Source organism: Oratosquilla oratoria, chromosome 18 (genome assembly GCF_046742065.1).
Source record: "Oratosquilla oratoria isolate Oo_2021 chromosome 18, ASM4674206v1, whole genome shotgun sequence".
NCBI classification, from domain to species: Eukaryota; Metazoa; Arthropoda; class Malacostraca; order Stomatopoda; family Squillidae; genus Oratosquilla; species Oratosquilla oratoria.
The window spans coordinates 15291967-15304466 of record NC_134794.1 but is presented as its reverse complement, the minus strand read 5'-3'; the positions used below and the strand labels follow the sequence as shown (position 1 = coordinate 15304466).

At 37.6% G+C, this 12500-nt stretch overlaps 1 protein-coding gene across 8 annotated transcripts in view; it reads left to right on the top strand.

The window, feature by feature from the left end:
- LOC143035072 (ras-GEF domain-containing family member 1B-like) overlaps positions 1-12500 on the top strand; it is a 333289-nt gene that overhangs the window by 240542 nt on the left and 80247 nt on the right. For 2 of the 8 annotated variants that reach the window (XM_076201575.1, XM_076201572.1), the window contains exons 1-2: positions 4151-4293; positions 12381-12500. The exon at positions 12381-12500 is cut by the window's right edge and continues 1606 nt beyond it. The exons of 4 other annotated variants lie outside the window; for them this stretch is intronic. The gene's annotated coding sequence lies outside the window, so the exon portion shown is untranslated. Of the gene's footprint in view, positions 1-4150; positions 4306-12380 lie in introns of those variants that run through there. 2 more of the 8 variants (XM_076201573.1, XM_076201574.1) reach the window with 2 other exon arrangements.

Below are 12500 nucleotides of genomic sequence, written 5' to 3'. Positions count from 1 at the left end.
TATGTATATACACATACATACATACATATACAAAGCAGGATGAATAGCCATTAAATACACCGAAAGGTTAACAGCGGTAATGACATAATAAGCTTTATCATAAGTTAAACGACATCAGTGAAATTGTTTAACATGGGTAACAAGGCATTCATGTTTTTTATTAATGGATGTGGTTATCAAGAGTGACAAGCAAATGCACTGAATTAATGATGTTGTTTGTATTCATTATGATGGTAATAGCTGTCATGAATCGAGTTAGATAGTGTCAGCTGAAGTAATTAATGTTACATTGGATAATTCCAAATCGTTTATGTATTTTTAATAGATACTCTGGAAATAATTGTGACTACGTTTTATTAGAAGTATCAGACCTACTTATCTAGGATTGTTATTGAGGTCAGGAAATAAGCACACGTACACACACACACACACGTACATACACAATTATATGCTTATTCCAAATTACATTTTTGCTATTATGACGTTCTCAGCACTAAATAAAATCGTCTGACAACAACTATAATATGTAAAGTGTGTCATTCATATTCAAGTGAATATTCCGAGTTGAAAATGTCAAGATACAGATGGATCAATTTGCTAATAATGTTCAGTGAAATATTTATGAAAGGAAGTATCCTGGACACACACACACACACACACACACACACACACACACACACACACACACACACACACACACACACACACACACACGAATGACAGAGAACAATGGGAGTGTTTGTTGTCTAGTGTTTCGTTCCTATCAGTACTTTTAGAATGTATATACAAAGTTAGAAATCTCCGCTTATATATATGTATATATATATATATATATGTATATATATATATATTATATATATATATATATATATATATATATATATATGTATGTATATATATATACACTACGGAGTCAAAATTGCCTCGCAATGTTCCTCCATTTTCCTTCACCCTCCCTCCATCCGTCTTCCTTGCATCTTTATAACTAACAAACAGCAAGGATGAAGAAAAAATCGTCATTCTTGTTTATGTTTCATCTTGAGACGAATAAACAATTGATGGTCTCTTCCTGGTATCTCTGATATTGATTTTCCACAGCAGGCTTCAGTTGTAAATTCTATCTAGATCTTTCTGTGATGGTTTACAATCTTCTTCATCTTCTATTCTCTTCATGAGCTTTGCATCATGTACAGACATATCATTGTAGCCCGTTTCTTTTGTCATCTTATTTACATAAATCAAAAGCATTATGGATGCCGTTACTGACTCCTACAGGACTTCATTAGGTACTTCTATCTATGCTGATCTTTAATCCTGTATTACTTTTCTTTCACTACAAGAGGACAATGTTAAGTCTTTCAATGTGCTCCAGTTTCCACAATAGTCGATTCTGAGGGAATTTGTCAGATATATAGATACGAGCAGCCCACCCATCTGTCTCCCGTTTGTAACTTATTAACTGCCCTTTAGAATAAGGTAAACATATTAGAGATACATGGTCTTCAATTTCTGGGTCCATTTGTCTCCTATAGATATTTAACCCACCAGTTCTTCACATTTCTCTCACACAGTTTAGCTAACGTGTTGTTCAGAAACACAAGTCTGTAATTCATTGGTTTCTCTAAACTTCCCCGTTCGTGGATTGGTGCCACATTGGTTTTCTTCCAGTCCTGACGCACTATTCTATCAATCTTACAAGACATTTTTCTCTACATTTTTTAAGTATCCATTTGGAGATATTTTCATTCCCAGGACTTTTCCTTGTATCTAGAGTTTCTAGTTTATATTCATCCTTTATCTTGTGCATATGTTTACCTCAAATTGAAAAAAATCTGTCCCTTTTTTCTCCATGTTGTTTGCCTTTGTCGAAAACTTAACGGAAATTTTAGTTCATTCTTTCAACTCATGTTGATGCGTCTTATAGACTTTTGCTTTTAACTTGTCTCAATTTCCCATTGGTAAACCTCTAAAACAGTTATTGTACGTTTGTCGACTATACCATTTTAAAATTTTCTTCTTTTGAATTCTCGTTCATTCATTTATGCATTTCTTTTATTTTCCCATCTATTGTTTCTTCTCTTTCCTTACGTTTTCATATCATATTTTTCTTTCTTTCTGTTCCTGGTTTCCAAGGAAAATTGAATATTTCATTGGCCATGACTTGTAACCTGATTTTTTTTTTTTTTTTCTTTTTTTTTTTTTTTTTTAATACTTCCTAAGCCCATCTTGCTTTTCATCTTATGCATTGAAATCACGTACCTCCTTTTCATCCTCATCGATTTCTCTTGCATCTCCTCCTCCTTTCCTCCGTCTCTGCCTTCCTCCTCCGCCTCCTCCATGCCTCCGTCTCTGCCTCGTACTCCTCTTCTTCCTCCTCCTCTTCTTCCTCCTCCTCCTCTTCCTCCTTCTCTTGCCCGTATATCACGCACCCGCATATCCTCTCCCGTCAATGTTATCTTTTTCCTCTTCTGCATTCTCTGACGATTTTTTTTGTCTTGCTTTTTTTTCTACCTCTCCGTATTTCTTCTTTCACACTTCTTTTTTGGTGATTAGGTCTCCGTCGATCCTCTACACATACCCATACTACTTTAACAAAGCCTCATTGACAACACCTTAGATCTCGTCGCCATATTGTCAACCTCATAAACAAAGTGCCTAAGTCAATTGTCCAACTTTTTAGGAAATCTACTTTTTTTCTATTTTATAAATGTTCGTAATGTTCCTCCTAACGTAGTTTTAACTTACTCAGACACTAAATAAAACATTGGGAATTGTACTACGAGGAGCAATGACAAATATATTTAGAAAAAAAAATCCAGAAATTGACGAAAAATGACTTGGCAATTTCTTTTCGAGGGTGACGAATTTATTTACCCTTGTTTTTATTGTTTGACATCTTGCTCATTCTATACATGGTATTATATATTATATTATAATGTAATATATATGCATGTATATATAAATGTTTATTGTGTATATGAATGCATATTGATCAAAAGTCCGACGGTCCTTAAAATTGGTTGATGTGGCGGAAATCTTCTTGTACGTTGGAGCCGCTTAGGATATTTTGGTTTGTAAAAGAATTAGAAGTTCAGCTATTGGAAGTAAAATGAATAAATAAATAAATGAAATCCAATGTTCATATCGGAAATTCCTTTCAAAAGTGTATCAGAAAATCTGAACGTAGGTCTCCTTCTAATATCCGGAATTTTCTCAAATATCCGGAATTTTCTCAAATTCGGAACATTTCGTTTTGGATATTGGAAATTTCCTTTTAAAAGATCCCCAATACGGCCACCATCTTTAATCACCTTTGTCAAGGCAATAGATGAATAAAATCGCTTGGCGGCAGGCAATGTGTTATAAGTGGTTCATTAAGACAGCTGTGAATAAAATCGTTTATTTTTCGTTAACAAGAAAGAAAACATGCTTTAATGCCTGCCATTTTGTATTTCATTTTATTTATTTATTATTTATTATTATCTTTTTTATTCATGTATTATTAAAAATATTATTTTCTGTTTGTTTAATATTTATCATTATATGTTTATTTATTCAATTCGTTTATCTACTGCTTTATTTATTTATTTATTTATTCATTTTTGTTTTATTTTTTCCGCGTCCGACCTAGTTACGGACCAAAAGGTCTTCTGTCGGCGTGCACTTCCTTTGTAATCCTTTGTACTTGCCGGCGTGGAAGAGCGTAATAGCTTCAATCTAAGCAATTGGCTTGAGAGGAAAAGTTGGAGTAACCGATGTAGACCCAGGTCGCGACACTGAGGAAACATTTTTGTTCTCTCTCTCTCTCTCTCTCTCTCTCTCTCTCTCTCTCTCTCTCTCTCTCTCTCTCTCTCTCTCTCTCTCTCTCTCTCTCTCTCTCTCTCTCTACCTCTCACTCCCTATCTCCAAATTTAACCTGCAAATGCACAGTGACTGGACTCCACGAGTGTAGATATGATCCTGTACGTTACAGTTAGACAGATAAAAACAGTTAGGTAAACACACACACACGCACGCACACACACACACACACACACACACACACACACACACACACACACACACACACACACACACACATTTGGCACTCCACAGATTCGGCACTCCAATGGCACAGTGCCGTGTCGGCTGCGCTCGCCAGTGTCGCGCCATACCCAGTGAGGCACACATCTAGGGCACCTCAGACGTTGGGCACTGTGTGTCGAACGTAGTCTGTGTCGAACGTACGCTTTGCGTCGAACGTACGCTGTGTGTCGAACGTACGCTCTGTGGTCGTGATTGATCGAGAATAGTGTCAGTGGTTTGGTATTTGCGAAGAGATTTTTTTTTTTTCGTTTATTTATGCGTTTATTTTATTTATTTATATTATTCATTACCCGACAAAGTGTTCAGTGTGATTTGGGTTCAGTGTAGATTGTCATCGAGTTTGCAGTGTTTAGCGTATTTGGGACATTAGTGTTCAGTATATACCCGTGTTTACTCAATGTGTTTACCGTTTACGCCAATCCCTCTTTTTATCAAGATACCATGAAAATGAATAAAATCACTTGGCGGCAGCCAGGAGAAGAGGGAAACGGACCACCCGGTACGGAAGGGGCTCAAGAAGGTTCTTTGACCCTCGGCTGAATAAAATCGCTTGGCGGCAGCCAAAATATAATTACAAGTTTATCTTGACAGTGTTCATAGTAGTCAAGTTCAATTTGAGGACATTTCAGTGTTTTTGGACAAGTTATTCGTAATATGTTAGCGGTATTTGTGACGAAGCTAAGTCCAACTTAACCCAAACCTAGCCTAAACTAAACTAACCTAACCTAACATTGCCCACCCTAACCTAACCTAACATTTCTCACCCTGATCTTACCTAACCAGAGCCAGTAACTATCATTCGGTCTTTTCGCTTTCGTTACATAGACTAGCTTCCTTCCGCAGTCCCGAGTTCGATCCCAGCGGGTACTGGTGACTTGTCCTCGCCCTGGCTCTCCGAGCACACAGGGCAAAGGTACTGCTGGGCTCCGGTCGAACTAAGGAGGCCCCTGGCGTAAGCTTCTGACCTCAATCGCTTGTATCTGTTGATCTTTCTTCCGTGTGGTTGACGACTCTCAGCATTGTCCACATCGTCGTGAAATACTGTAAACCCTCGATATAACGGACGATATATCCGAAGATCCGTTATAACCGAGGATCCGTTATATCCAATGGAAATACCGGACAGATCCGTTATATCCCGGAGTTTGTCCGGTGTTAGAGATTAGTAGGATTAGAAATTACTGTATGTGGCTTCGCCTATATGGTAACAATGGTTTGAGAGTTCACGTAACGGGGTACAGATGAGCTGGTGGGAACGAAAATCATGATCTTTTTAATTTCTCATTTTCAAGGATTAAAGATTACGTTAGAAAAACCTTTCGGCTCCTAACGAGGTCTAAAAGAAAGGAAAAGAGAGAGAGAGAGAGAGAGAGAGAGAGAGAGAGTGAGAGTGAGAGAGACATAGAGAGAGAGAGAGAGAGAGAGAGAACACGGCCCACGCTGGTGCCCTGTCTCCCATATTGAACGAGCAATGGGATCGCACGGAACTCCTGCCAACTGTACATATCTGCCAGGAGCTGTGTATCATATGAACGCTGGCATATATTGTGATAGTTTCTGCGCACAAGGCTGACAGTTTCATCAGTATTCGATATTGAGTTTGCTTGGTAAACATCATTATTTCTTTTATTTTTGATATTATTATTATTGTCATTATTATTATTATTATTATTGTTATTATTATTATTACTGATATCATTATCAACATTATTATTATTGTTAGTATAATTATTATCATTTATTAATTTTTATTATTATATATAATATATATATATACATATATATATATATATACATATATATATATGTATATATGCGTATATATACATATATATGCACATAGATATATATATATATATATATATATGAGTATATATATACATATATATGCACAGAAATATACATATATATTTTATATAATATATATATATATGTACATATGTATATATATGCATAGATATATATATGTATATACTATATATATATATATGTATATATACTCGTATGTATATATATATATATATATAATATATATATATATATATATATATACATATATATATATATATATATATATATATATATATATATATATATATATATATATATATATATCCCTGGCGTTGGTGGACATACATATTCGCAACCGACATTGTCGTTATGGGCCGAAAGATCTCTTGTCGCCAAGGTATGTCATCGGCGTTGCCAATGTCCTCCCCAGTTGCCGTCAGGTCCACACCTTCCTTACGCATGCGTTCCCCTTTTTGCGTATGGCTGCGGTGGCAACATGTCGGTGAGGTGTGTGAGGAAGCGTCTAGAATCGTTTTTGTCAGTCTAGACGCTTAGACACGCAAAAACGTCCAAGATCAGTACTAATGTGTTTTGGGGATCCGCCCTTCAAATCCCGTGTCCAGTAAAAATAGTCGAGATAAATTTAGCTTAGACTTCCGTTACAATGTGGTAAAACAGAATGATACAAATGTAGTACAAAATGGTCCAGAAAAAATAGAGATATGTTGGAAATAATTATAATTTATCTGTTGTAGTAATGCTGATTTCTAGAGAGAAGGTAGAAAGATGGGACTCCTATACTTTTAAGATCAATTTCAGAAGCTTGATTTTGTTTATGTTTCAAGGTAATGTTTATTACACGTAAGCTAGATATGTAATAGGGCGGGATTCTTGAACCTATCATTTCATATGCCTTTGCCAAGTATAAGAATGGAATGTCATGTTACACACAGATACATGATGTTTATTTTCATATGGTTAGATTCTGATGATTTGGTCTTAGTTAATTTAACTTAGTAAATTGATGGGGTCGGTAAAAACAAAACACATTATGAGATCCATTTGCTGGACTTGGAGAAGACCTTTGAGAGTATATGATTTCTCAATTTGATTATCTCAGTGTTCGTTGTGTAGTTTGGATGAGCACTGCACGTGTGGACCTCGAGGTTGGTGTCTTATTAAGGGAAAAAAAGAGGATGAAAAAGTTTGATCTGAGTTATCGAAAGTTAAGTCAAACGTTGGATGTGTGTGCATAGGGCAGTACGAGTTTACGACTCGTCGATAGGTTTTCGATATCCGTGTTGAAACGGACGATTACTACCTAGGACAGACTACCCGTTCGCGCGGGATCATTTTGTGTGGTAAAGGAAGATGAAATCTGCAGGTAAATGAGATTAAAGTCTTGTATAAAAGGGGCCAATTGCCACTGAGCAATCTAAGGGATATTTATTAGGACTTTTATCATGGATCAGGAGAAATGGCCAGGAGACTTGGACATCGTCCGAATTGATAAGATGCACCGTTAGTGCTGCTTGCATATAACGTTGCAAATTGTTCCTTCTCTAATGGGAATCTCTGAAATTGAGAATTCTCCAATATTCGGAACGAAAATTCCCGAAATCTGAACACAATAATCACATCCTAATAGTCATGCATATTATAGAAAGACATCATTGTTTCAGATATAAGATATTTCTTAGATTATAGAACTCTCCAATAGAGAGAACTTTCTGTATACCTAACTATGCGAACCGTATATAGATATTGGACCAAGGGCGTGGTTCATTAATTTCCACGCTACAAAGTCCTCTGTGAGGGGCACTGTCTTAGCCTCCTGATAGGGGGAGATCGCGACGTTGAACCGTTACATCGTCAATATAAAAAAGGGTGAATATCTTGTGGTGACATCTTTTTGTGAGTAGGTTGGCGTTAGGTTGATATTGGGAGTCTTTTCATATTTCTCGTTTCTCTTCATATCAACTTAGCGGGAATCTAATAGAGAAAAAAAAACCATTTGAATAAAAAAAATGGCGAAGCTCGTACACAAGAATACAAAAAAATGTATTTAGATGTTATTAAAAATGTAAACAACAGTTTAGCAAACAAGAATAATAATAATAAAGAAATTAGATAATATTAAAAAAAAAAACAGTTTAGCATGGTTAAAATGAACACGTCACATGATCAATGACGTCGCTGTATTTCGATTGACGTCATATTTCTTTGTCTAGGAGCTTGATTATCACGTCAGGTAAAGTGAGGTCGAGATAAGAACAGGTCGGTTCGCTTATGATGTGTCATATGTGTGTTATATACGGGTCATGTGTGTCATATATGAATTATATGTTTAAAGATGGAATCAAGTCTGTTACTTTTATGTGGTTTGATATATGCTTCTCGATATTCATTAGGATAGAAACGCTAGTGAGCGATCTTCAGTCAGGTTCTAAAGTTCGACGACAACTTTGTAGTGTCACTGATTATAGATGGCGTCTTCATCATTGCGTTTTTACTATAGTTCATCACAAATATATGTCAAATGTAATGGAATAATATGATTAATATATGATAAATTACAATGAATATATATCATAGGCCTCACAGATATATGTCAAATATAATGGAAAAATAATATGATAAATATATGATAAATTACAATGAATATATATCATAGATGTATAATAGATATATATTTAGTACCTCACAAATCTTTCGAATGTAATGGAATGATAACATGCTAAATATATTATAATTACAATGAATATATAATAAATATATGATATATATTTGAGTGAAATGATAAAATTATAAGTATGATAAAATAATGCAAACATAGAAAACGGTATCGTCTTAGGTAATTCATTTGAGGATGAACGTAGAAGGAAACTGTCGACGAACTTTGGAATCCGGGTAATTAGCGTAATAGGTAATTAGTGTAATGGTTAATGGGCGCTAATTGTGATATACAACACGCCTAAAGGGCTTCAAAACACAACTGACATCTTCTATTCCATCAATACGGTGACTTAATTTTTCAAAAATTTCTTGCTAACGATGTACGATTTTATTCAGTTAAGTCGGGAAAGATGATGCAAAACGGGGGTCCTTGAAGGATCGAGACCCCATAGCAGTGACGTCATCGGCCCTGAGCTTAATGAAATCGGCTCTGTTTGACCTGAATAAAGTCTGTGAGGTTCGCCACTGAGTTGAAGGCGTTTGAATCCGCAATGAATTAACGTCATTGGAGTGGAATTTTTATTGATATTTTAGTGTCATCCAGATACTTATAGAGACTGTGTGTGTGTGTGTGTGTGTGTGTGTGTGTGTGTGTGTGTGTGTGTGTGTGCGTGTGTGAATCACCATGGGCTTGGACCACGTGTTGTACTCGTGATCGACAGCTATTTCGCTCCCGGAAGAGAGCTCAGAGCTCACATATGATCGATCTATGGGTAATGCTGTGACCTTTACACGCACACACACACACCCAACTCCCCGCCCACGAGAGTTGGAACAACGATTCGCAGCGCAGCGATACTGAAATTATTTCAGCTCTGGGCGGGATTCGAACCCGGACCGCCGTAGTGGGGTCAGGGAACTCTACTATTGCGCCATGTGTGTGTGCGTGTGTTTGATTACACCATCGTATTCTTATTTTCCTCTCTCGTGATGCCAGACTATATGACGTCATCACTATAGAATGATGAAATCACCCTGAGCGAGATATGAACTCGGACCACCACCCCACACACCCTTAAGGGCTTATCACACTGGGGTATTTTTCCTTCAACATCCTACCTCCAACCTCCATTTGAATAACTAGAATATAACTTCACTTACAGAAATCTAGATTTCTCTAAGAACATTTCTGGAGTATGTCTTAGTTCATTATTTAGCTTTGTTATATATGTCGGAAAGTTAATTTGATATTTGGAGATTTGTTAAATGAAATCTTGTAACCGAAGTCGTTTTTACTCAAACGAACTCTCCACTGTTGGCGCTAGTGAAGCCCAGTGTGATAACCTTAATACCGACAGTAGTTTCCTTAGGAGGCCAATGAAATAATTTGGTGGACGCTAAATTACGCGAAAAAGTACCACCCTGTTTATATATATATATATATATATATATATATATATATATATATATATTTTTTTTTTTTTTTCGATAATCCAAAAATACTCTTTTTCTCTCTTTTCTTTATCCTTTTCGTCTCTTTTTTTTTCTTCTTTTTCTTCTTCTCTTTCTGGTGCTTTGAGAATATATTTTTTTTCGTTGCTGAGTTCTGGAGGTTCCTTATGTACAAATTTCACAACGAAAAGTTCCAAAACCTAGAAAATTCGGAACACTAAGAACACTTTCTAATAATTATTAGAAATTTATTTTAATATTCTTATAGTAGATTATAACCAACTCTATTTTCTTAATGCGTTTTTGTTCCGAATTCTGAGAACAATTTGTGATTAGGTGTTATAATGATGTTACATGTAACAGAGGCGTAGTGAATATGCAGGTATAGACAGATAAAGACGTATAGACAGATAGACAGGCAGAAAGACAGGTTTAGAGAAAGAAATAGACAGCAAAATGGACAGACAAACATATAGAAAAACAAAAATACAAATAGACAGTTAAGCATACAGGCAGGCAGGATACATATAGACACAAAAAAACAGACAAATAAGTAAGAAAAAAAAAGAAAAAAAATCACAAACAGATGGGTAGACAGTAAGACAGAATCAGGCATGTAGTCAAAGCGAAACACAGACAGACAGACGGGCTGCACGACCATAAGTCCCGGATATGGGAGTGCGACAATAACGGGGGAACCTAGCGTACATGTAGTCACAGCTCTCGAGTCTTAGGTTGTGTAGTTAGAGAGGAAGGGGAGAGGTACAAGAGCCAGATGCCTGAGCCAAAAGCCGATGGTGTTGTGCCAGGTGCCCCCTCCCCCCACCCCACCTCCCCCTCCTCCTCTACCCTCCTCTCTCCTCCCTCCTCCCTCCTCCCTCCTCCCTCTCTCTGCCCTGCCTCTCAGTTCATATATGACATCAATAACCTTTTAGTGTCCTTTCTAGTCTTGATATCTTGTCCTTGGGCGAGATTTCTAGCAGTGACGTCATGTCGGTGGGTGTGTTGTACAATGTTGGCGTCATATCCGTGGGTGAGGTTTCTGATGATGACGTCACGTCGGTGGGTGTGAGATTCTGGTGACGTCATGTCGCTTGCCTGATGTGTCGTAACCTAAATAGTAATTAAATCATCCCTACTTAAATTATTTTATTCTGACGAGAAGGTACATAGAATAGCCTGCCAGCATTAAAGTATATTCATAACTCCTTCAGCATATTTTTGGGGCTGCTAATTCAGCTGTTCCGAGGTCGATCCCCGTTTAAAGCATCACAACACATCGAACAGTCAACATCTCGTGCGTGCGTGCGTGTGTGTGTGTGTGTGTGTGTGTGTGTGCGTGTGCGTGCGTACGTGTTTAAGGTCACAACTTTACCCATATATCTCTCCAAATTTGCCATTAAATTTTAGAGCTCTCATCCGAGGGGATAATAGCTGTCGATCACAGGACCAGCACGTGGTCCAGATTAACGACGAATAGCAGTGTTTTATACAGATGTTTTATTTACGCGTTTGCTGACAAATCTCCTGACAATAGGTTTGTGTCTTTCTCGCTCCCTGCTTCCACGTGTTTTATGTCACGGCGCTTTACTCTTCTTCCCTTGTTTTGACAAGGCTCCCGCCAGGGTTCATGTGGTGAAGATATACCCCAGGAGGCGCTGAGTAGCTGCGGCCAGAGCCGCCACCTTTCCCCCTCTGCGCTGTAGGGACTGTTGGGTGGTAGGTAGCAGTCACTGCTGGGAATCAGAGAGGAGTGCGGGATTCGAACCCACAACTTAGCGAATGCTTTCGGTTTCTATGCCACCAGCGCACTGTGTTCAGGGGCAGAGTGGAATTCATTCCCATTGGGTCCCTCATCAGATTTCGTATTCATTATACTAACCTAACCTAACCTAACCTAGCGTAACCCAACCCAGCCTAACCTTACTTAACCCACCACAGCCTAATCTAGACTAACTTAAACCTAAACTAATCTTCTTTGATAATATATCTGACATTACTGTGTGTAGTCAACCACAACGTCATACTATCGTGGGGATGGGGGGCTCCTTACCCTGTGGGCAACATGTGTGTAGCTTGACATCCAACAAGCTGTTAACATGTTTCGTAACATTAGTGTCTGTGACCTGATTACCTTGGATTCCAAGAGGTTGGCTGCAATTCCGAACATGTTGCGGACATGTTGCGAAATATTGCGAGTATTCTTTCGAAAACGTTGCGAACATGTTTCTGACATGTTGCGAACATGTTGCGAACACGGGTTTGGTGCCAGGTGTGGACGCGCCCTGGATATTAAGCGCTCTGCACAATACCTTTGAAACATTATTTGCAAATACTCATTCAATCAGACCCCAGTATTTGTGATTCATTTACAGAAATTAAGTGGTTTTAGCTTCGTGCTGATCCTTTATGACGCCTCGAAGGCCTCACGGGACTCATTCTTTGTCGCTGAAGAATTTGCCATCTGCAGAAGTCTCCTTTGACCCTATCAGGAT